Here is a 25970-nt window from a genome sequence, read left to right as displayed (position 1 = left end):
CCAATTGATATAATCATAAGATTTCTGTCCTTTATTTTGTTTATGTGATGTATCACATTGATGGATTTGCGTTTGTTGAACCATCCTTGTGCCCCTGGGATGAACCCCACTTGGTCGTGATGAATAATCTTTCTAATGCATTGTTGCATTTGATTTGCTAGAATTTTGTTCAGGATTTTGGCATTTGTATTTATCAAAGATTTTGGTTTGTAGTTTTCTTTTTCTGTTCTGCCTACCAGGTTTTTGTATAAGGGTAATGTTGGTCTCATAAAATGAGTTAAGGAGTACTGTGTGTTCTTCAATTTTTTGGAAGGATTTGAGCACAATTGGTATTAGATCCTCTTTGAATGTTTGGTAGAATTCACAAGTGAATCCATCTGGTCCCGACTTTTGCTTTCAGGAAGGTTTGGATGACTGATTCAATTTCATTACTGGTGATCAGTCTATTTAGATTTTCCAGTTCTTCATTGTTCAGCCTAGGAAGGCTATATGTTTCCAAAAACTATTCAATTTCTTCTAGGTTATTGAACTTGGTGGCATATATTATTTCATACTATTCTAGGATGATCCTTTGTATTTCTGTGGCATCTGTGATATCTTCCCCTAATTTATTTCTGATTTTGTTAATTAGTTCCTTCTCTCTTTTTATCTTAGTCAACATAGCCAAGGGTTTATGAATTTGGTTCTTTTCAAAGAACCAGCTCTTTATCACATTAATTATTTCTATTGTCTTATGTTCTCTATTTCATTTAGTTCTACTCTGCTTTTTATTGTTTCCTCTCTTCTCTGACCTTGGGTTTCATTTGTTCTTCTTTTTGTAGTTCTTTAAAGTGTAACGTAAGGTTATTTATTTGGGATTTTTCTTGTTTCTTGAGATAGGCCTGTAATGATATAAATTTGCCTCTTAAAACTGTTTTTGAGAAGTCTGATCAAAATATCTGCATGAGGTGAGCCTCTGTAAATCTCCTCTGGAATTTACAACTAATCGAAGAACAATAACTCCACAAAGGACTCCTTGCACAGCAGACAGACAAGACAAAGAGGCCCACTACTGAATTCACCTAAAGGTGGGCGAATTGGACAAGCAGGGGAGGAGGGAAAAGAAAAATGCAGAGAGGGAGCAGCTGGGTGAACGACACAGACTTAGCTCAGTGCTCCAAAATCGCTGCATCCAGGAACTACCACAGCTGTGGGAGAGGGAAGAACTTGGACTGCTAGGGCTCCACTTACGTCCCACAGGACTGAGGGGGCAGCATATAACACGGCTGAACTCAATGCTAACGGCCGAAACCTCAGAGAAAAGACAGATGGAAGAAGGCCGAAAACAGTGGTTTAAGCTCTCACCACTGAGAACAGAACAGAAGCCTTAGGTGCTGAGACTGGTCACCCCCTCCCTACCCTCCCAGAGCTCGCCCCACCACCACCTGCCGGGTGCTATAAGTGGAACACTAGCAGTGTCACATCAAAAGAACAGAATATTTGCTGTTCTGAGAACTGTGGACCATAGACACAGATTCACATTCCAACTAGTTCCAGGAAAGGGGAGGGAGCTGTGGAAGCGGGACTGGCTGTGGTGGTGGTCGCTGCCATTGCTCTCACCCACCTCTCACAACTCATCTCACCCCTGCCGTCACATATCTGGACAGATTCCTGAAGGAGTAAACAGAACTGCTAAAATATATGGGCTCTGAATCTGGTGAAGGAATAGCATTGGAACATCAAAAGCTCTCCTCATACCCACCGGGACACTGCACCCTGTTACCCAGGCGAACTATTAACAGAGGAGAGCCCATCTCCGAGGGAATCGTCCAATTTTGTGAAAAGCTGGAATCATGCAGACAAAACATAGCACTACAGTGTGAGAGAAAAAAAAAAAAACGCTGCAGTTGGAGAGAAAATAAAACATTGTATCAACAAGTATTGAAAAAGAAAAGAAAGACCACTTTTTATCAACTTGTTGCAGAAGCCACTCCTGTAGATGTCTAGGAAAAGAAATAATGAATCAGTGATTGCCATGAATAACCAAGGCAACAAGACAGCTCAGAAAGAAAGTGAAAAGTCTTCAGAAAAGGAACTTAAAGATATGGAAATATGTGACTTAAATGACAGAAATGCAAGATTGCAGTTCTGAAAAAACTCAACGAGATGCAAGAAAACACAGAAAGGCAATTCAATGAACTCAGAAACACAACCCAAGAACAACATGAGCATGTTACAAAAGAGATTGAAATTTTAAAAAAGAACCAAATAAAATTTCTGGATCATAAGAACTACATAGAAGAAATTAGAAATGAAATAACCAGCTTAGGTAGTAGAGTTGACCAGATGGAGAAAAGAATCAGTGACATTGAACATGGAAACCTGGAAATTACACAGATGGAAGAAGAAATAAACTTGAGACTTAAAAGACATGAAAGAGCTCTACAAAAACTTTCTGACTCAATCTGAAAGAGCAATATGAAAATAATGTGCATACCAGAAGTAGAAGAAAGAGAAAAGGGAACAGAGAATATATTCAAACAAATTGTCAATGAAAACTTCCCTAACTTGTGGACAGAACTGGATCCTCGAATCCAAGAAGCAAATAGAACACCTAATTACTTCAATTCCAACAGGCCTTCTCCAAGGCACATTGTATTGACACTGTCTAAAATCAACAACAAAGACTCCTCAAGGCAGCCAGGGAAAAGAAGACAGTAACCTACAAAGGAAAGCCCATTAGACTATCAGCAGATTTTTGAGCAGAAACTCTACAAGCCAGCAGGGAGTGGAACCAAATATTCAAATGATTGAAAGAGAGAAATTCTGAGGCTAGAATAATATATCCAGCAAATACATACTTTACATATGAAGGAGGAATGAAAACATTTCCAGACATACAGAAGCTGACAGAATTTTCTAATACACAACCTGCACTACAAGAAATACAAAAGGAGGCTATTCAACCACTATCAACAAGGAAAATTTGTGGCAACCAAAACAGAAAAAGGGGGAGAATAAAGGCCTGAACTGGAAAATGGGAAAGAGAAAGTAATCATGCAGAAGAAAATGGAATACTATAACTATCAAACTTTCTTTTACATAAACTTAAGGGTAACAAGTCAAAAAAAAAAAATTCAGAACTGAAATACATACTGTAAAAAAAAGAAGAAACAGGAAAATATAGAAGAAACAGGGAAATATCATAGAATAGCATGATAAACAAATAATAGACAACAAGAAAAAGGCAAAGAAACAATAAAGACACAACCTTACCAGAAAACTAAAGGTAGAATGACAGAAAATCCTCACATATCAATAATCACCCTAAAAGGAAATGGACTGAACTCATGTGAGATGTGAAGACACATCTCAGCTACAAGGACAAGCATATACTCAAAGTAAATAAGTGGAAATTGACACTCCAAGGTAATGGTACCCAGAGAAAATCAGGTGTAGCCATAATGATATAACAAGAAACAGACTTCAGGGTGAAAAAGATAACAAGAAACAGAGATGGACATTTCATAATGTTGAAGGGGACTATACAACAAGAAGACATAACAGTCATCAATATTTGGGCACCCAATCAGGGAGCCCATAAATATACCCAGCAACTACTAACAGAACTAAAGGGAGAAATTGACCAAAACACAATTATACTACGGGACTTAAATACATCATTGACAGCTATGGATAGATATCCAAACAGAAAATAAATAACAAAAGAGCAGCTCTAAATGACACATTAGATGATATGGACATAATTGATATATAGAGAGCACTTATTCCTAAAATATCAAACTATACATTCTTCTCTAGTGTACATGGAACATTCTGAAAGATAGACCATATATTGGCACATAAAATCAGCCTCAGCAAATTTAAGAAGATTGAAATCATACCAAGCATATTCTCTGATCACAAGGCTTTGATATTGGATATCAACTGCAAAAAGAAAGCAGAATAAAAACACAGATACATGGAGATTAAACAACATACTTTTAAAGAGCAACTGAGTCAAAGAAGAAATTAGAGGAAAGATCAAAAGATACATAACAACAATTGACAATGAAAATACATGATTCCATAGTTTTTGGGATGCAACAAAAGTAGCTTTATTAGGGAAATTCATATCGTTACAGGCCTATCTCAAGAAACAAAAAAAATCCCAGATAAATAATCTCATGTTACACCTTAAAGAACTAGAAAAAAAGAACAAGTGAAAATCAAGGTTAGCAGAAGAAAGGAAATAACAAAAATCTGAGCAGAACTAAATGAAACAGAAAACAAAAGACAATAGAAAAAATTAATGTGACAAAGAGCTGGTTCTTTTAAAGATTAACAAAATTGACAAACCCTTGGCTAGACTCACTAAGATAAAAAGAGAGAAGACACTAATTAACAAAATAAGAAATGAAAAAGGGGAAGTTATCATGGACACCACAGAAATACAAAGGATCATTCAAGAATACTATGAAGGACTATATGCCACCAAATTCAATAACCTAGAAGAAATGGACAAGTTCTTAGAAACATATAGCCTTCCAAGGCTGAACTATGAATAACTGGAAAATATAAACAGACTGATCACCAGTAATGAAATTGAATCAATAATCCAAAACCTTCCCAAAAGCAAAAGTCCTCGACCAGATGACTTCACTAGTGAATTCTACCAAACCTTCAAACAGGATCTAATACCAATCCTGCTCAAAGTCTTCCAAAAAATTGAAGACAGTACTCCCTGCCTCATTTTATGAGGCCAATATTACCCAGGTACCAAAACCTGGTAATGACAACCCACATACAAAAAAAATACAGACCAGCATCTATGATGAATACAGCTGGAACAATCCTAAACAAAATTCTAGAAAATCGAATACAATAAGGCGTTAAAAAAATTATTAATCACGACCAAGTGGAGTTCATCACCGGGCACAACGATGGTTCAACATTCGCAAGTCTATCAATGCGATACATCACATAAAAAAAATAAAGGACAAAAATCATTTGATTATATCAATTCATGCAGAAAAAGCATTTGACAAGATGCAACATCCATTTGTGATTAAAACACTTAACAAAATAGGTATGGAAAAAAATACCTTAACATAATAAACACCATTTATGACAAGCCCTCAGCTAATCTCATAATTAATGGTGAAAAACTGAAGACCTTTGCTTTACATTCAGGGAACACGACAGGGCTGTCCCTTATCACCTCTGCTTTTCAACAGAGTGTTGGAAGACCTTGCCAGAGAAATCAGGCAATAGAAAGAAATAAAAGGCATCAAAATTGGTAATAAAGAATTTAAACTATCGCTCTTTTCAGAAGACATGATGCTAGATTATAGAAAACCCTAAAGACTCCACCAGAAAGCTGTTAGAAACAATTAAAGAATACAGTAAAGTTGCTGGCTACAAAATCAACATACAAAAGTCCATTGCATTCCTATAGACTAACAATGAAATCTCATAAAAAGAAATACAAAAAATAATTTCATTGCAATTGCAGCAAAAGAATAAAATACGTAGGAATAAAGTTAAACAAGGATGTCAAGGATCTATATGCTGAAAACTGTAAGACTTTTTTGAAAAAGATTGAAGAAGACACAAAGAAATGGAAAGACATTCCGTGCTCCTTAATTGGAAGAATCAACATAGTTAAAATGGCCATATTACCCGAAGCAATATACAGATTTAATGCAATCCCCATCAAAATCCCAATGGCATTCTTTAAAGAAATAGAAAAAAAAAATCATCAGATTTGTTTGGAACCACAAAAGACGCCTAATAGCCAAAGCAATCTTAAGAAAAAGAATACTGGAGATATCACACTCCAGTGTGATACCTGATTTTAAAGTACTGACTTTAGCTTGTACACAGAACTACAATAATCAAAACAGCATGGTATTGGCAGAAACACAGACACATAGATGAATGGAATAGAATTGAGAACCCAGAAATAAAACAAATAAATGTGGACAGATAATTTTTGACAAAGAAGCTAAAAACATACAATGGAGGAAAGACAGCCTCTTTAATAAATAGTGCTGGAAGAATTGGATAGCCATTTTCAAAAGAATGAAACTGGACTCCTACCTGTTACCATGTACCAAAACTAATTCAAAATGGATCTAAGACTTAAGCATAAGAAAGACCTGACACAATAAACTGCATAGAAGAAAACATAGGTACTAAATATATGAACCTTGGGTTCAAAGAGCATTTTATGAATTTGACTCCAAAGGCAATGGAGGTAAAAGCTAAAATAAACGAATGGCACTATATGAAACTTAAAATCTTCTGCACAGCAAAAGAAACTATCGACAAAATAAAGAGGCAACCAATTGAATGGGAGAAGCTTTTTGCAAATAGTGCCTCCGATAAGGGGCTAATATCCAAAATATACAAGGAACTCATGAAACTCAACAACAAAAAAACAAACAACCCAATTGAAAAATGGGCAGAGGATCTGGAGAGACATTTCTCCAAAGAGGATGTACAAATGGCAAATAGACATATGAAAAATTGCTCAAGATCACTAATCATCAGAGTAGTGCAAATAAAAACCACAATGAGATATCACCTCACTCCAGTCAGAATGGCTATCATCAACAAGACAAATAGTAACGAGTGTTGGAGAGGCTGTGAAGAAAAAGGAACCCTCACACAATGTTGGTAGGAATGCAGACTGGTGCAGCCATTACGGAAGGCAGTGTGGAGGTTCCTCAAAAAATTATAAATAGAATTACCATATGACCCAGCAATCCCTCTCCTGGGTATCTACCCTCAAAAATCTGAAAACATCTGTACATAAAGGCACACGTGTGCTCCAATGTTCATTGCAGCTTTGTTTATGGTGGCCAAGACATGAAAACAACCAAATTGTCCTTCGATAGATGAATGAATAAAGAAGTTGTGGCATACATACACAATGGAATACTATTTGGCACTCACAAAAGATGATATAGGAACATTTGTGACAATATTGACGGATCTTGAGAGTATGACGCTAAGTGAAATAAGTCAGACAGATAAAGCAGAGAACCATATGATTTCACCGATATGTTGTATATAAACCAGAAACAATAAAAGAACAATACAAACAAATGAGAAACAAAAACTCATAGACACAGACAATAGTTTAGTTGTTACCGGAGAGTAAGGGGGGTGGAGGGTGGGAGATGAGGGTAAGGGGGATCAAACATATGGTGATGGAAGGAGAACGGACGCTGGGTGTGAACACACAATGTGATTTATAAATGATGTAATACAGAATTGTACACCTGAAATTTATGTAATTTTACTAAAAATTGTCACCCCAATAAATTAAAAAACAAAGAAAACTGTTTTTGCTGCATCCCAAAAATTTTGGTAGGATGTGTTTTCATTGTCAATTGTTTGTATGTATCTTTTGATCTCTCCTCTGATTTCTTCTTTTACCTGGTCATTCTTTAAAAGTATTTTCTTTAGTCTCCATGTGTTTTTGTCTTTCCTGCTTTCTTTTTGTAGTTGATATCCAATTTCAAAGGCTTGTGATCAGAAAATATGCTTGGTATGATTTCAATCTTCTTAAGTTTTCTGAGGCTGATTTTATGTCCCAATATATGGTCTATGCTTGAAAATGTTCCTAGTACAGAAGAAAAAAAATGTATACTCTGATGTTTTATTATGAAATGCTCTATAAATTCAAATTATGTCCATTTCATCTAATGTGTCATTTAGGGCTGCTATTTTGTTGTTTATTTTCTGCTTGGATTATCTATCCTTAGCTGTCAATGATGTAATTAGGTCCCCTAATATAATTGTGTTTTGGTCAATTTCTCCTTTTAGTTCTGTTAGTAGTTGCTTGGTATATTTTGGTGCTCCCCGATTGGGGGCATAAATGTTGATGACTTTTATGTCTTCTAGTTGTAGTATGATTTGTCCATCTTTGTCTCTTGTTATCTTTTTCACCCTGAAGTCTGTTTCATCTAATATCATTATGGCTACACCTGATTTTCTCTAGATACCGTTTGCTTGGCATGTCAATTTCCACCCTTTCACTTTGAGTCTATGCTTGTCATTGTAGCTGAGATATGTCTCTTGGAGACAGCATGTGGTTGGGTTTAGGTTTTTTATCCAATCTGCTACTTTTGTGCCTTTTTATTCGTGAGTTCAGTCCATTTACATTTAGGGTGATTATTGATATGTCAGGATTTCCTGTCGTTCTATCTTTAGTTGTCTGGTAAGACTGTGTCTCGATTGTTTCTTTACCTTTTTGTTGTTGTCTATTATTTCTGTGTGGTGATATTCTATGATGTTTCCCTCTCTTTCTTCTTTTGTTACAGTACATGTTTCAGTTCTGGATTTTTTGAGTGGTTTCCCTTAAGTTTATTAAAAGAAAGTTTGATATTTAGAATATTCCATTTTCTTCAGCATGCTCACCTTTCTCCATTTCCATATTCCAGTTCAGGACTTTACTCTCCCCCTTTTTATGTTTTGGTTGCAAAAAATTGACCCTGTTGATGGTGGTCGAATAGCCTCCTTTAGTATTTCTTGTAGTACAGGTCACATATTAGAAAATTGCCTCAGCTTCTGTAATGTCTCTCTTTCAATAGTTCGAATATTAGGTTCCATTCCCTCCTGGCTTGTTGAGTTTCTGCTTAGAAATCTGATGATATTATAATGGGCTTTACTTTGTAGGTTACTGTCTTCTTTTACCTTGCTTCCTTGAGGATTCTTTCTTTGTCATTGATTTTTTTATTTTCTTATTTTTTTTATTTTTTTTTTTTATTTAGTTTCAGGTGTACAAGACAAGGTAATACTTAGACGTTCATCATTTATATCCCTCACACTGTGAAACCCCTCCCCCCATCCATTATCCCTCCGACCTCACACCGAGCCATCACATTATATATATAAAATTATAGTTGGCATTCATTAATGTTTAGCTTCTGGTGTACAATGCCATGATCAGGCATCCACATTATCTCTGAGGTGGTCTCCCAAATAGGACACATGTCCATTGGATATCCAACAAAATCTTTACAACATTATTGAATAAGTTCCCCAAATTAATTTTCAGAAAACCCTGAGGCCATCTTGTGGTTACCAGCTGCTTCCTAATCCCTTCACCTTTCCCCTTATCCCCAATGCCCCCTGCTCCCACCCATCTAACAACTCTCGGTTTTTTCTTTGTGTCCTCAAAACTGTCTCTGATTAGTTCATTCACATATTCTTTTCTTTAGATTCCGCATATAAGTGAGATCATATGGTACTTGTCTTTCTCTTTCTGACTTATTTCACTTAACATCATGTTCTCTAGATCCATCCATGTTGTTGCAAATGATAAGATTTCTTTCTTCTTTATGGCTGCGTAATACTCCATTGTATAAATGTACCACAGCTTCTTAATCCAGTCATCTACCGATGGGCATTTCGGTTGTTTCCATATCTTGGTTATTGTGTAAAGTGCTGCAATAAACATAGGAGTGAATACTGATTTTTTTTTTCTATTTTCCAAAAATTTTTAGTATGGTTATACATTTATAAACAAAATCTTTATATGAAATTTACCGAATTCAAATATTCAATTTCATAACTTTACTTACTCGTTTACATTTCAGCCATAAAACTAAATATGGTTTTAGCCAAATATGGCTACATTACTGACATGATCAGATTTAACTGTTAACCAGCTTTTAATTTATTTTTTATTTTTATTTATTTATTTATTTATTTTTAATTTTAATTTTTATTTTTTTTACATCCCTCACACCGTGAACCCCCCTCCACCCATCCACCACCACCCCGACCTCACACTGAGCCATCACATTATACACATAAAATTATAGTTGGCATTCATTAATGTCCAGCCTCTGGTGTACAATGCCATGACCAGGCATCCACAGCATCCCTGAAGTGGTCTCCCAAACAGGACACATGTCCATCGGACACCCAACTAAATCCCCAAACACTATTGAATAAGTTCCCCAAAGTAATTCTCAAAAAACCCTGAGGCCATCCTGTGGTCACCAGCCACCCCCCACTCCCTTCACCCTTCCCCCCATCCACAACCCCCTCCCCCCCGCCCATCCAACAACTCTCGGTTTTTTGTGTCCCCAAAACTGTTTCTGATTAGTTCATACATATATTCTTTTCTTTAGATTCCGCATATAAGTGAGATCATATGGTACTTGTCTTTCTCTTTCTGACTTATTGCACTTAACATAATGTTCTCTAGATCCATCCATGTTGTTGCAAATGATAAGATTTCTTTTTTCTTTATGTCTGCATAGTACTCCATTGTATAAATGTACCACAGTTTCTTAATCCACTCATCGACCGATGGGCATTTCGGTTGTTTCCATATCTTGGCTATTGTGTAAAGTGCTGCAATAAACATAGGAATGCATACAGATTTTTGAATTGGAGTTTTGGATTTCTCCGGGTAGATGCCTAGGAGTGGAATTACTGGATCATAGGGTAGTTCTATCTTCAGATTCCTGAGATACCTCCATACTGTTTTCCATAGTGGCTGCACTAATCTGCAATCCCACCAACAGTGCACTAGCGTTCCCTTTTCTCCACATCCCCGCCAGCATTTGTTGTTTGTTGATTTATTGATGATAGCCATTTTGACTGGGGTGAGGTGGTATCTCATTGTGGTTTTTATTTGCATTTCTCTGATGGTTAGTGAGGTTGAGCATTTCTTCATATGTCTTCTTGCCTTCTGTATGTCCTTTTTAGAAAAATTTCTCCTCAAGTCCTCTGCCCATTTTTTAATTGGGTTGTTTGTTTTTTTGGAGTTGAGTTGAGTAAGCTTTTTATAGATTTGTGATATTAATCCCTTATCAGATATATCATTGGCAAATATATTTTCCCATTCAGTAGGATCTCTTTTGTTTTATTTCTGGTTTCCTTTGCTGTGAAAAAACTTTTTAGTTTGATGTAATCCCACATGTTTATTTTTTCTCTTACTTCCCTCGTGCGAGGGGATATATCTGTGAACATCTTACTCCGGGTAATGTCCATGAAGTTTCTTCCTATATTTTCTTCTAGATATTTTATGGTTTCAGATCTTACATTTAAGTCTTTAAGTCATTTTGAATTTATTTTTGTATATGGTGTAAGGAGGTGGTCTAGCTTCATTTTCTTGTATGTGTCTGTCCAGGTTTCCCAACACCACTTATTGAACAGGCTGTCTTTACTCCATTGTACGCTCTTGCTTCCATTGTTGTAGATTAGGTTGGCATATAGGCATGGATTTACTTCTGGACTCTCTATTCTGTTCCATTGCTCTATGTGTCTATTTTTATGCCAATACCATGCTGTTTTGATTACTGTAGCCTTGTAGTATAGTTTGAAAGAAGGTATCGTTATACCTCCCACTTTGTTCTTATTTCTCAAGATTGCAGAGATTATCCGGGGTCATTTATGGTCCCATATAAATTTCAGGATTATATGTTCTATTTCTGTGAAAAACGTCGTTGGTAGTTTGATAGAATTGCATTGAATATGTATATTGCCTTAGGCAGTATGGACATTTTAACTATATCAATTCTTCCTATCCATGAACATGGAATGTGTTTCCATCTATTTATGTCTTCTTTCATTTCTTTCTTCAGTGTCATATAATTTTCTGAGTACAGATCTTTTACATCTTTGGTTAGATTTATTCCCAGATATTTTATAGTCTTTGGAGCAATTGTAAATGGAATTGTTTTTTTTAATTTCTCCTTCTGATATTTTATCATTGGTATATACAAATGCAACTGATTTCCGAATATTAATTTTATATCCTGCTACTTTACTAAATTCATCTATCAGTTCTAATAGTTTCTTGGTGGAGTCTTTAGGATTCTCTCTATATAGTATCATATCATCTGCATATAGTGATAATTTTACTTCCTCCTTACCAATTTGGATGCCTTTTATTTCTTTCTTATGTCTGATTGCTGTGGCTAGAACTTCCAGCACTATGTTGAATAGAAGTTGAGAAAGTGGGCAACCTTGTCTTGTTCCTGATCTTAGGGGGAATGGTTTTAGCTTTTCCCCATTGAGTATGATGTTAGCTGTGGGTTTGTCATATATGGGCTTTATTATGTTAAGATATAATCCCTCTATTCCCACTTTCTTAAGGGTTTTTATCATAAAAGGTTGCTGTATTTTATCAAATGCTTTTTCTGCATCTCTTGATATGATCATGTGATTTTTATTTTTCATTTTGTTAATGTGGTGTATCACATTAATTGATTTGCGGATGTTGAACCACCCCTGCATACCAGGGATGAATCCCACTTGATCATGGTGTATGATCTTTTTAATGTATTGCTGAATTCTGTTCGCTAATATTTTGTTGAGAATTTTTGCATGTATGGGCATTAGAGATATCGGCCTGTAGTTTTCTTTTTTTGTGGTGTCTTTGTCTGCTTTTGGTATCAGGGTGATAGTGGCTTCGTAGAAAGTGTTTGGGAGTCTTCCTTCCTTCTGGATTTTTTGGAAGAGCTTGAGGAGAATAGGTGATAATTCTTTTTTAACGTTTTGAAAAATTCACCTGTAAAGCCATCTGGTCCAGGGCTTTTGTTTGTTGGGAGATTATTGATTACTGATTCAATTTCCCTGGTGGTAATCAGACTGTTCAGGCTTTCTGTTTCTTCTTGAGTTAGCCTTGGAAGGTAGTGTGCCTCTAGAAAATTGTCCATTTCTTCCAGATTGTCAAATTTGTTGGCATATAGTTGCTCATAATTTCTTAAATTTTTTTTTGTATTTCTGTGGTGTCTGTTGTCACTACTCCTCTTTCATTTCTGATTTTATTAATTTGGGTCCTCTCTCTCCTTTTTTTAATGAGTCTGGCTAAAGGTTTGTCAATTTTGTTTATCTTCTCTAAGAACCACTCTGGGATTCATTGATCTTTTGTGTTGTTTTTCTGGTTTCTATTTCATTTATTTCTGCTCTGATCCTTATTATCTCCTTCCTTGGGTTCCCTTTGGGCTTATTTTGCTGTCCTGTTTCCAGATCCCTTAAGTGTGAAGATAAACTGACAATTAGTGATGTTTCTTGTTTCTTTAGGTAGGCCTGCAGTGCTATGAACTTCCCTCTTAGGACTGTTTTCGCAGCATTCCATAGATTTTGGGTCTTCGTGTTCTCATTCTCATTTGTCCCGAGATATCTTTTGATTTCTTCTTTAATCACCTGCTTGACCCATTCATTATTTAGTAACATGTTATTCAGCTTCCATGAATCGTTGTGTCTTCACGGTTTTTTTTTTCCTGTAGTTCATTTCTAATTTCATAGCACTATGGTCAGAGAAGACAATTGGTATGATTTCAATTTTCTTAAATTTATCAAGGCTTGTTTTGTGGCCTAACATATGATCTATCTTGGAAAATGTTCCATGTGCACTTGAGAAGAACGCGTATTCTGCAGCATTGGGGTGAAATGCGCTGAAAATATCAATTAAATCCAACTGCTCCAAAGTATCATTTAAGGCTGTTGTTTCCATATTGATTTTCTGTCTGGAGGACCTGTCCCTTGTTGTTAGAGGTGTGTTGAAGTCCCCTACTATGATAGTGTTGCTGTTGATCTCTGTCTTTATGTCCAACAGTACCTGTTTTATATATTTAGGTGCTCCTATGTTAGGTGCATAGATGTTTACTAGGGTTATGTCCTCTTGTCGGATTGATCCCTTTATTATTATATAGTGCCCATCTTTGTCTTTTAATATGTTCTTCATTTTAAAGTCTATTTTGTCAGATATAAATATTGCAACTCCAGCTTTTTTTTCGCTTCCATTTGCATGAAATATTTCACTCCAACCCTTCACTTTCAGCCTGTGTGTGTCTTTTGATCTGAAATGAGTCTCTTGTATACAGCATATTATCCACTCAGCCACCCTATGTCTCTTTTTTTTTTACAGTTTAATTTAATTTTATTTTATTTTTACATCCCTCACATGGTGAACCCCCCTCCCCCCATCGACCACCACCTCGACCTCAAACCGAGCCACCACATTATACACATAAAATTATAGTTGGCATTCATTACTGTCCAGCCTCTGGTGTACAATGCCATGACCGGACATCCACAGCTTCCCTGAGGTGGTCTTCCAAACAGGACACATGTCCATCGGACACCCAACAAAATCCCCAAACACTATTGAATAAGTTCTCCAAAGTAATTCTCATAAAAAACCTTAAGGCCATCCTGTGGTCACCAGCCACCCCCCAATCCTTTCACCCTTCCCCCCATCCCCAACCCCCTCCTTCCCACCCAACTAACAACTCTCGGTTTTTTGTGTCCCCAAAACTGTTTCTGATTAGTTCATACACATATTCTTTTCTTTAGATTCCACATATAAGTGAGATCATATGGTACTTGTCTTTCTCTTTCTGACTTATTGCACTTAACATAATGTTCTCTAGATCCATCCATGTTGTTGCAAATGATAAGATTTCTTTTTTCTGGACCACCTCCTCACACCATATACAAAAATAAATTCAAAATGGTTTAAAGACTTAAATGTAAGATCTGTAACCATAAAATATCTTGAAGAAAATATAGGAAGAAACTTCATGGACATTACCCGGAATAAGATTTTCACTGATATATCCCCTCGCGCGAGGGAAGTAAGAGAGAAAATAAACATGTGGGATTACATCAAACTAAAAAGTTTTTTCACAGCAAAGAAAACCATCAATAAAACAAAAAGGGATCCTACTGAATGGGAAAAGATATTTGCCAGTGATATATCTGATAAGGGATTAAAATCACAAATCTATAAAAAAACTTATTCAACTCAAATCCAAAAAAACAAACAACCCAATTAAAAAATGGGCAGAGGACTTGAGGAGACATTTTCCTAAAAAGGACATACAGAAGGCAAGAAGACATATGAAGGAATGCTCAACCTCACTAACCATCAGAGAAATGCAAATAAAAACCACAATGAGATACCACCTCACCCCAGTCAAAATGGCTATCATCAATAAATCAACAAACAACAAATGCTGGCGGGGATGTGGAGAAAAGGGAACGCTAGTGCACTGTTGGTGGGATTGCAGATTAGTGCAGCCACTATGGAAAACAGTATGGAGGTATCTCAGGAATCTGAAGATAGAACTACCCTATGATCCAGTAATTCCACTCCTAGGCATCTACCCGGAGAAATCCAAAACTCCAATTCAAAAATCTATATGGACTCCTATGTTTATTGCAGCACTTTACACAATAGCCAAGATATGGAAACAACCGAAATGCCCATCGATGACTGAAATAAGAAGCTGTGGTAAATTTATACAATGGAGTATTACGCAGTCATAAAGAAAAAAGAAATCTCACCTTATGTCTCTTGATTTACATTTAAAGTGTCCGTTTACATTTAAAGTGATTATTGATAGGTACATAGTTATTGCCATTTTTAAATTTGTAGTAAATTGTTTTCATCTTCCTTCTATTTACAGAAGTCTTTTTAGTATTTCTTGCAATGATGGCTTAGTTGTAATAAATTCTTTCAGTTTGTTCTTTTCTGGGAAGCTCTTTATCTCTCCATCAACTTTAAATGGTAGCCTTGCTGGATAAAGCAATCTAGGTTGTAGGCCTTTGTGTTCCATCACTTTAAGTATCTCCTGCCACTCCCTTCTGGCCTTCAATGTTTCTGTAGAAAAGTCATTTGATAGCCTTATGGGAGTTCCCTTGTATGTAACCTTCTTCCTTTCTCTTGCTGTTTTTAAGATTCTCTATTTGTCTTTAAGCTTTGCCATTTTAACTATAATGTGTCTTGGTGTGGACCTGTTTGGGTTTATCCTGGTTGGAACTCTCTGCACTTCCTGGACTTGTATGTTGGTTTCCTTCATCATGTTAGGGAAGTTTTCGGACATTATTACCTCAAATATGTTCTCAATACCTTGCTTCCTCTCTTCGCCTTCTGGTATTCCTATGATGCGCATGTTGTTGCGCTTGATGTTCTCCCAGAGGTCTCTTAACCCATCTTCATTGTTTTTTATTCTTTTTTCTTTCTGTTGTTCAGTTTGAGTGATCTCTGCTAACTTGTCTTCTAAGTCGCTGATTCGATCCTCTGCTTCATCTAACCTGCTGGTCATTCCTTCAAGTGAGTTCTTAATTTCGGTAATTGTGTTCTTTAGTTCTAGCTGGTTGTTCGTTAAGATTTCTACATCCTTTTTTAGTTCTAACTGGTTGTTCTTTATGATTTATATATCCTTCTTTATGTCTTCTCTAAGCTCCTTAAACATTCTTATCATCAGTCTTCTGAACTCTGTCTCTGACAGGTTGGTTACCTCTGCTTCATTTGGTTCCAGTTGTGGAGGTTTCTTCTGTTCTTTTATTTGGGACATGTTTCTTTGTCTCCCCATTCTGACTGACTCTCTGTGTTTGCTTTGATGTATTAGGACGATCCCCTAGAGCTCTTAGTTCTTGCTACGTTATCTTTTGTAGTATGTGTCCTTTATATTTGACTTGGACTACTTCGTTCTTCTCTGCATGTGCTCCACAGGTGGTTCGTGTGTTTAGTATATTGTCCTGTTCAAGAAGGGCTTTAATTGCTTTTTGCTTGTGAGTAGGTGGGTTTAACTCCTAGGCCGTCTAGTTGTGAAACTTGGCTCTGCCCACCGCAGGGTGTTCTGCTGGGTGAGGGTTGGCCACTTAAATGAGGTTTGGCCTCTATGGGCTCTTGTGCCTTCAGAGAATTCCCTCTGGGTATGTGACTTGTAGGTCAAACCCGGTAGTACTCTGGTTTGGTCCAGAGTTGGCTTCTGGATATGTTGAATCTTGTGCCTCTTAAGCTGGGCCCTGTTAGGGCAGTTTCAGCACAAATCAAGTTACCAAGTACAACAACAACAACAACAACAAAGAAAACAAATCAAGTACATTCACATGTATAATACAACCGACAATCCCCACTCAACATAGGCAAAGATATCAAAGAAATAAAGGCAGAACAAAGCAAATCATAACAAGCAGAAAAAAAAGAAAAACACCAAGCAAAGCAAAACAGAAAGCAGCACCAGTCTTGGCTTAAGCCCACCAAGTAATCTCCACGTTGTTCTCCGCTGTGCCAAAGAGTTCCCTGCCTATTGCGCAGGCAGCGCTGGTCACCTTGTGCCCAGAGTGAATTTGGGAATGTAGATTTAAATGTGAGGGGCTGATGGGTCTGGATGACAGTTTTCAGAGAGACCGTGCAGTTTCTGTCCTTTCCTGCACAAATGCACGCTGAGAGTAGCTCCACCAGCCCTGTGCCCAGTACTCCTGAGTCTTAGGGCCCTCCTTCCGAGGGTGTGTGGGAGGGGGCGTGCGGGAGATCTTTAAGCTGCTGAAAGCCGGGAGCTGCATCTGCCACTTACTGCTGAACTCAGGGAGTGCTTCTGCGGTTGCCCTTGCCCCGCCACAGGCCAGCCAGAGTGGGTGGGGACTGGGGATGGAGGGGTCTTCTCTCTCCCAGGCCAGCCACATCACACTCCTCCCGCAGGCCCGAAAAGGTGGTGGCTGGGGGTGTGGGAGTCTCCTCTCTCCTCGTCCAGCGAAAATCCCCTCCTCCCAGCCTCTTCCAAAGGTCAGAGCTGGCTGCGAATCTTACCAGCGCCGGAGCACAGACGCCCCTCTGTAATCTGACACTACTCCTCAGTTCAGGAGTAAGTTTAAGTCTCTTCCACGAGTCTGCGCTCTGTCCTGGGCACCGCGGGGGCGGTCGCCGGCCGGCCGTCGCCGGCGGCCTCGGCTCTGCCGTGTTGGGGGGGAGCGCGCTTCCACTTCGCTGTCCTGCCTCCTTCCCTGCTCGCAATCAGCGCACACCTTCAGGTAATTCCTCCACGAGTCTCCCCACTGTTCTGCGTGATGAGCAAAGGACTCCTCGGTGTTCTATATCTCCCTGTGTCTTTAGAGCTGTGGTTTACCGCCGCTGCCGCAGCCGCCGTTGGCCTGATGCCACCACGAGACCGCGCGTTTCCACTCCGCTCCCTTTCTTCTTCCCCTCCCATTATTCTTTCTTTCTTTCTTTTTTTTTTTTTTTTTTTTTTTATTAATTAATTTATTTATTAGTTTCAGGTGTACAAAACAAGGTAATACTTCTAAGTCTTTCTTTTTTTTTTTTTGAACAGGACTTTATTGGGGAACAGTATGTACTTCCAGGACTTTTTTCCAAGTCAAGCTGTTGTCCTTTTAATCTTAGTTGTGGAGGGTGCCGTTCAGCTTCAAGTTGTTGTCCTTTCAGTCTTAGTTGTGGAGGGCGCAACTCAGCTCCAAGTCCAGTTGCCTTTACTAGTTGCAGGGGGTGCAGCCCACCATCCCTTTGGGAGTTAAACTGGCAACCTTCTGGTTGAGAGGACGTGCTCCAGCCAACTGAGCCATCTGGGAGCTCAGCAGCAGCTCAGCTCAAGGTGCCATGTTCAATTTTATTTGCAGTGGGCGCTGTCCACAATCCCTTGCTGGACTCGAGGAATTGAACTGGCAACCTGTGGTTGAGAGCTTGCTGGCCCATGTAGGACTCGAACCAGCAGCCTTCTGAGTTAGGAGCATGGAGCTCTAACTGCCTGAGCCACCAGGCCAGCCCCCCATTATTCTTATATTGCTCTTTCTTATGGAGTCAGAAAGTTCTTCTAGAGTTCTTTCATTTCTTTTAAGTCTCAAGTCTCTTTCTTCTTCCATCCATGTCATTTTCTGGTTTTTATCTTTCATGTCATTGATTCTTTTCCATCTGGTCAACTCTAGTACCCAAGCTGGCTATTTCATTCTTAATTTCTTCTATTGAGTTTTCAATATCCAGAAAATCTATTTGTTTCTGTTTAAAATTTCAATATATTTGGTAAAATGTTGTTCTTTGATTGTGTTTCTGAGTTCATTAAACTGCCTTTCTGTGTTTTCTTCTATCTCATTGAGTTTTTTCAGAACTGCAATATTGAATTCTCTGTCATGTAAGTCACATATTTCCATATCTTTATGTTCCTTTTCTGGAGACTTTTCACTTTCTTTCTGAGCTGTCTTGTTTCCTTGGTTATTCATGGCAATTACCAATTTATTATTTCTTTTCTTAGATATCTATATGAGTGGGTTCGACAACATGTTGATAGGAAGAGGTCTGTCTTTTGTTTCCAGTACGTGTTGGTAGAATGTTTTATTTTCTCTATGACTGCAGCCTTATTTTTTCTCTCACACTGTAGTGTTATGTTTTGTCTGCACTATTCCAGCTTCTCACAAAATGGGGGGATTTCCTGGAAGGTGGGCTTCTCCTCTGTTAACAGTTCTCTTGGGTCCTAGGGCGTGCATTTATGTGGGATGTGGAGAGCTTTGGAAGTTCCAAAGATCTTCCTGCACCAGATTCAGAGCCCATGTGTAGAGCAGTTCTGTTTACTCCTGCAGGGATCCTCCCAGTTAGGTGGGGCCAGGGGTGGGGTGAGTTGTGAGAGGTGTTCTAGAGCAATGGCAGTGACCACCACCACAGCCAGTCCTGCTTCCACAGCTTCCTTCCCTTTGCTGGAAGTAGTTGGGCTGCAAATCTATGTCTGCAGACCACAGTTCTTAGAACTGCAAATATTCTGGTTCTTCTGATCTGACACTGTTCTGCTTCTAGCACTGGGAAGGTGTGGCAGGGGGCGCTCTGGGAAGGTAGGGAAGGGGCGGCTATTCTCAGTTCCTAAGGCTTCCATTCTCTGTGGCAGTGAGGGCTTAAGACACCATTTTCAGTCGTCTTCCCTCAGTCTTTGCTCTGCAGTATCTGTGTGAGTATTTGGTTCAGCCATGTTATATTCTGTCCCCTCAGCCTTTTGGGCCATAAACAGAGCCCTAACAGTCTGAGTTCTTCCTTCTCTTGCAGCTGAGGTATTTGCAAGATGCAGCGAGCTCTGACCACTGAGCTTGGCCTGTGTCCTGCGCCCATGTGGCCCTTTCTCTGCACTTCTCCCTTCCCTTCTCCGCTGCTCGAAAAATTTGCCCACCTTTAGGTGAATTCAGTAGTGAACCTCTTCATCTTGCCTGTCTGCTATGCAGGGAGTCCTTTGTGGACTTATATTTATTCCATTTGTTGTAAATTCCAGGGGAGATTTCCAGAGGCTCACCTTACACAGCCATTTTGATGACTGAGTTCCTGAAAAATAATACACATACAAATTTGCTTTTGTCTTTTGTAAAAATAGGTAAAGTGAGTTATGATGAAAATCCATGGCCTCTATTTTTAGGCCAAACAGAGCTTTCTGGAGGATAATATGCAAGAAATAACCCAAGAGATACGGGGGAAAAAAAATGGCCACACACTAAATCTGATAAGCTCAGGGAAGGCCAGCATGGTGGGCCCTGCAAACTCAAAGAACATTAACCACATAGGATGGTCTGAACATAAATATTCCTAACTAGAAATGGGCCTGCAGCTTTCTTGACAAAGGTCATTTTTTACCTTAAGTAAGACTGTCTATTGTCTTTTTGCACCTAAAATAACATACCCTTGGAATAGCAGAGTAATCCCTTTTTTCCAGATGACTCTGGGTACAACCCACCACACCAGAGCAGGAGATCAGAGAACCACTCATTGTTATCTTGTTCTCTGAATACCATCTCTATGTGCAGTAAATGTTGATTATTATCTATGCTGTAACCACCAAAGTAAAGGAAGTATGTGTTTCTCCATTTTGTTTTTTATTCAATGCCAGAGATTTCTCCACTTTGCTTTCTCCCACCCCCTTAATCTACCACCAATAGATTTCACGAAATTCTCCGTATATCTCTTCCTTTGATTGTAATGTATAAAAAAAGCTGCAAAATTGCCATTTTCTAGAATATTTTCTCAGTAGTTTGAGATTTTGATTCCTGGCAATTTTCATCAGTTTGGTGCAAATAAACTCATAAAAATTCTCTAGCAGTTTGGATGTTTCTTATGTTGACAGAGGAAAACTAGAAACAAACAAACAAACAAATGTTCACATAAAATGGAGAGAAAATGAATCTCTCAACTTCCAAAAGAGAACATGAGGAGTTCTACAGACAATCTCTCTAGTGAAACAACTGTAACTAGTAAAAATTATAGGAAAAAACACACTAACTTCTCTGTACATTGTCTTAAGGGCATTCAGCAAATGGAAAAATATTTATTCAATCAAAATCTACTAAATCTCAGTAAAAAAAGTGAGAAAATGAGGCATTATGTATGTACATACAAGGGTTCGGATGAAGCAGAAAAAGAGTTAACAAAAGCAAGCCTGAGAGGGACAACTTAGGCCTGCATCCCCTCCTCAGGGACTGCCCAGGCTCAGATTCTAGAAATAAATTTTTCTGTTGAAACATCCCTAGAAAAAGGAGATAAGACCCCCAACAAGAACTAGCTAGTTTTTAGTGCTTGTGCCGACTGCTGGAGCTTGCCCATAGCTTGAACTCCAGCCTCATTATAATATGATTAAAATTAAATGAACATTATGGCTTGCCACCACCCCCACCCATGGATTTTTCTGTATGTATTCTGGGTAAAAGCATGTACAGAAAGAAACAAGTTATATAATCAGCATATGTCAATCAAATGACCTCAGTATATACATCAAATATCCTGAATTTGGATGTCACGTCTTCTGTAAGAAAATGCACCTACCCTTTCCTATGTAAGAAAAAATTAACCTAAAGTTAGGGGCAGTTGTCTGCAGCAGTCTGCTCTGGATTCTGTCCCTGGCTACTCCTTTCCCGGTGCCTCTCTTAAATAAACTTTCTAACTTCCATTCCTACTTTTGTCCTGAATTCTTTCACATTCTGCAAATGACCAGGGGTATCCAAAGACAAGACAGGTTCCACAAAAATATGAGATGTGAGGATAAATTTGGCAGTTAAGTCTTATAAGTTATCTTGAGCAAAGGAGAAAGAAGGCTTGGTGGTTTGGGATTTCAAAGGCCAGGAAAGACAATTTACATGTAGATGGAAAAGAAAATGTTTGGTAAATAAATGGGACATAGAGAAGACTTTGATCAAATGGGCCTTCCTACGTTCCTCCCTATCATACACTAGTTCATATTAAACTATAGTAATCTATGATAATATCTCCCTTCCTAGAGCATGTTCTCTGTCTAAATTATTTTAGGCTGTTAGAAAGAAGGTCAAAGGATTTTCCTGAGTCTTTTGTTTCTTAAAAATAACCAGATTAAAATAATCAATATCCAAAGAAACATATTTTGGGGTGGCAAACTCTGCTCCTCCTCGATGTAACTGGAAGACTACAAAGCACCTTTGTAATGTTCCTACCAAAAATGTTAATCTGAATAATCAGATGAATGCAGATTTTGCAACATTTTTCAAACATTAAAAACATGTCAGTGCATAGATGCCACAGGTTCTATTAAAATATCATGACGAAATGAAGTGTTTTAGAGCAATGATCAATTAAAATGTTGGTAGCAAATAAATCTCAAGTGGACAAAATGTCTCCAAAAAATAAGATTAATTGTGTGGCTCAGCTTCCAAAACCAGAATTAAAATTGATAGATAGAAAGACATGAGACTAGACAGCAGAGAAATTTAGCAAATTTAAACAGAATGTCTAGAAACTGTGGATATGGTTGACATATAGAGTTAATTGGAATCAAATATATTGTAATTTACCCAAATCTTTGAGAGTTTTACTGCCTAAAGAAACTGTTACCATAGGCATATAGAATAGGGTCACAGGGAGAGAAGAGGAGGAAGGGAAGGAAGAAGTGAGGAGAGACAAAGGAGGGAAGACATGAGATCATCCTTAAGAAAAATTGTAGCTACCAGTCCAATCAGAACTAGATTTCGGCAGCCAAGAGTGGATCCAGGATGCCATCTTGCCACTTCAGGTGAACATTAGCTAATTATAACGGATTATAATATTATCCTAGTGGTTTAGGAAAATGTCTACCCCCTGTGTCACCATGACTATTCCAACAAGGGCCAAATAAGGAAAAAAATTCATCCTCCCAACAGGAAGAAATGGTCAACAAGCACTTGCCTAGGAATGCCTATAATGCCATAGCCTAAGTCTTGAATATTTTGCACCTTCATTTTAAGTGTAATATATTTCCAAGTCCCATTTTTCTTTATGGCAGCTGCTCTTCTCCCAGCCTGCCCACTCTCACTCTCTCAAGAGTGAACTATCCTTTTCTAATAAATCTACTGTTTGCTTGAATTTTCCAGCAATTAAACCAGCCAAGACTAAAAGAGAATGTGACTATGTAAGAATTAAAAGAATCATTGGTTCCTAGCCTTCTGTGGGCAAGAAGAGGACCTGGAAATCTGTTTAGTCTCCAAGGAGGAAATAGGTCTCAATGTTTATTTCAGATGTAGCCAAAGAAGATCATGGAAAATGAAGAATTTCCCATAGTGAGACCAGAGATGATGGGGATTAAGGTACTCTAAGGAGGAAATTTAAAACCCAGACAAGGAATAACTTCACCTTCAAAATGTCTGTCCCATAAACATTTTGACCAGTGACAACAGTATGTTTCTCATTCTTCATTTTTCTAATGGGATTAGTGTTTATGGTGATTTTTCTGTCCCTGTTCTACCATTATATACATATATATATATATATATATATATATATATATATATATATATATATATATATATATACAGATATTTATATACAGATACAAATATACAGATATCTGAAGCAGCAGTTCATTGGTCTGCAGACCAAGAGACAGGTCACATCAGATGTAACCTAGAAGCTTTCAGCCACTATCTAGATAACCTTGACTTTGATGTGATGCATATCAGGATATAATTTATAATTCTTGGACAGTCTCTTAGTAAGGAGTGAGAATATTTTGCCTTGGGAGGGACAATAATTTGAATATGTGGTGACAGGGCAGACTTAGTAATTGATACTATTTGCCAAATGCTTCTGGCAGTCAATCTTCAGGGAGAATGATGAGATTGGATTTTCTGCCCCCTTTATTTTGGGTAGGTCATGTGACTACTTCTCTGGCCAAATGATTGTGAGGGGCATTGATGTCACTTCCAGACCAGAATACTTAATTACTCATGCATCCCCACTGGAGCTCTTATTCTTCTTTCTCTCTGACATGCAATGGGGACCCTGAAATATATTTAAGGAGTAAAGACTTCCCCTGACCCCCCAACCTCCAGATGTTTCCTCAAAATGGACATTTAACATAAACAAGAAATAAACCTGTGTGTTTAAGTTAATGACATTTAGTATATTTTTTAAATATATTATTTTTTGTTACAGTAGTCTGATCTAGTCTATCCTGAATGATATATGTCTTCCACTTCCAAGAACATTTTAGCTGAGTAGCAAGACAGACATGCTCTGAATAGCTATTGTATGAGTCAGGATAAATTTTACCCCAAATGTTCAAATGAAGGTACTTAAAAGAAGGACTACTCATAGAAATTTGAACAAAAGACAAAACAAGAGGTGATAAGGTACAAAAAGAGTAGCAAAAGGAGGAACCACCCTTTCAAATGAAGGGATAAGGGGAGGAAATACAGATACTGTAACCAGGTAGGAGCTGAAGCTTTGAGGAAGAGCTGTCCTAGGACTCTCACAGAGAGAAACATGATTTGAAGCAAAGAAGGAAAGCAGAAGAAACACCTGTATTTCTTTCCTCTTCTGCTATCCTATTTACTGTCTCCTATCTGGCCAGCCAGGAGTCTGAAAAATGTATTCTACATGGGCTAGTGTTATAGGATGCAGAGAAAAGGTATTGATGGGGAGTGGGGTGGGATTGGTTAAAATGCCACTGTGGGTGCGATGATCAAAAATTTAAAGAGTATCACAAAGGGTGCCTTCATAAAGGCAATACATTCTTTTGAAACAAATCAAAATAATTTTATGAATTTTTATGCTCATGCAGCACTTGTGTAGAATAGTAGCATTATCTTTGTGACATAACTCCTAATAATTAATAAACACAGAAATATAATTGTTTAATTATTGATTGTTGTGCCCCATGTCTAAACTAATTGAAAAAAAATATAATTTTAGCATATTCCCAAGTTATTGATTCTGGAGAATACTAAATTATTTTTAAAATATTTTTTTTTAAGAATCATATTTTTGAGGGGTGTAAATGTCTAACCATTACATTGTTTTGTATACCTGAAACTAATTAAAAAGTGAAAAACAAGATTAAAAATAATATAAGGCCGCTAAAGAACAGAACAAAGGAACAAACAAAACAGAAACAGACTCAGAGATACAGAGAATAAACTCATGGTTGCTAGAAGGGAGGGAGGTTGGGAGGATGGGGAAGAAAGGTGAAAGGATTAAGAAGTACAAATTGGTAGTCACAAAATAATCATAGGATGTGAAATACAGTATAGGAAATATACAGAGGGTGCAAAAAATGTATACACATTATAAGTAAGGAAAAAACTGTATTAAAATTGTACTCAATATTCAATATATACCAATAACAAAATATGAATACAAGTCATGTGCATACAGTTTTTTGGCACTCTGGGTAGTTAATAATATTGTAAAAACTATGTATGGTGTCAGATGAGTCCTAGACTTATCAGGGGGATCAATTCTTAAATTATATAAATGCCTAACCACTGGACTGTATATCTAAAACTAACATAAAATAATATTGAATGCCAACTATATATATTGTGTGTGTGTGTGTGCGTGTGCATACACACATATATATACACATATATATGTGTGTGTGTGTGTGTATACATATATATGTATATGTATATTCACAGGATTTAAGTACAACATAGGTAATATAGTTAATGGTATTGTAATAGCTATGTATGGTGTCAGATGTGTAGTAGACGTTGGGATAATCATTTTGTGAGGTCTAATCATCATGTTGTTTTGTGCACATGAAACTAATAAAAAAATGAAAATATAGAACCCTTCCTACTGAAAATAAAAATAATTATATATTTTTAAAGCTGTACAAATAAAAGACAGTGAAAATCAAAGTGTTTGCAGTCAATGCACTTAGAGACAAAATCTCTCCTTTGACTTATTTTACATGCTCACTTGCCAATTAACTCCACATCAGCCCTAAAAGATCCTGTTGGGC

The sequence above is a fragment of the Rhinolophus hipposideros genome (genome assembly GCF_964194185.1).
Source record: "Rhinolophus hipposideros genome assembly, chromosome: 13".
Classification (NCBI taxonomy): domain Eukaryota; kingdom Metazoa; phylum Chordata; class Mammalia; order Chiroptera; family Rhinolophidae; genus Rhinolophus; species Rhinolophus hipposideros.
The sequence above is the reverse complement of the archived record's forward strand: the minus strand, read 5'-3'. Positions refer to the sequence as shown.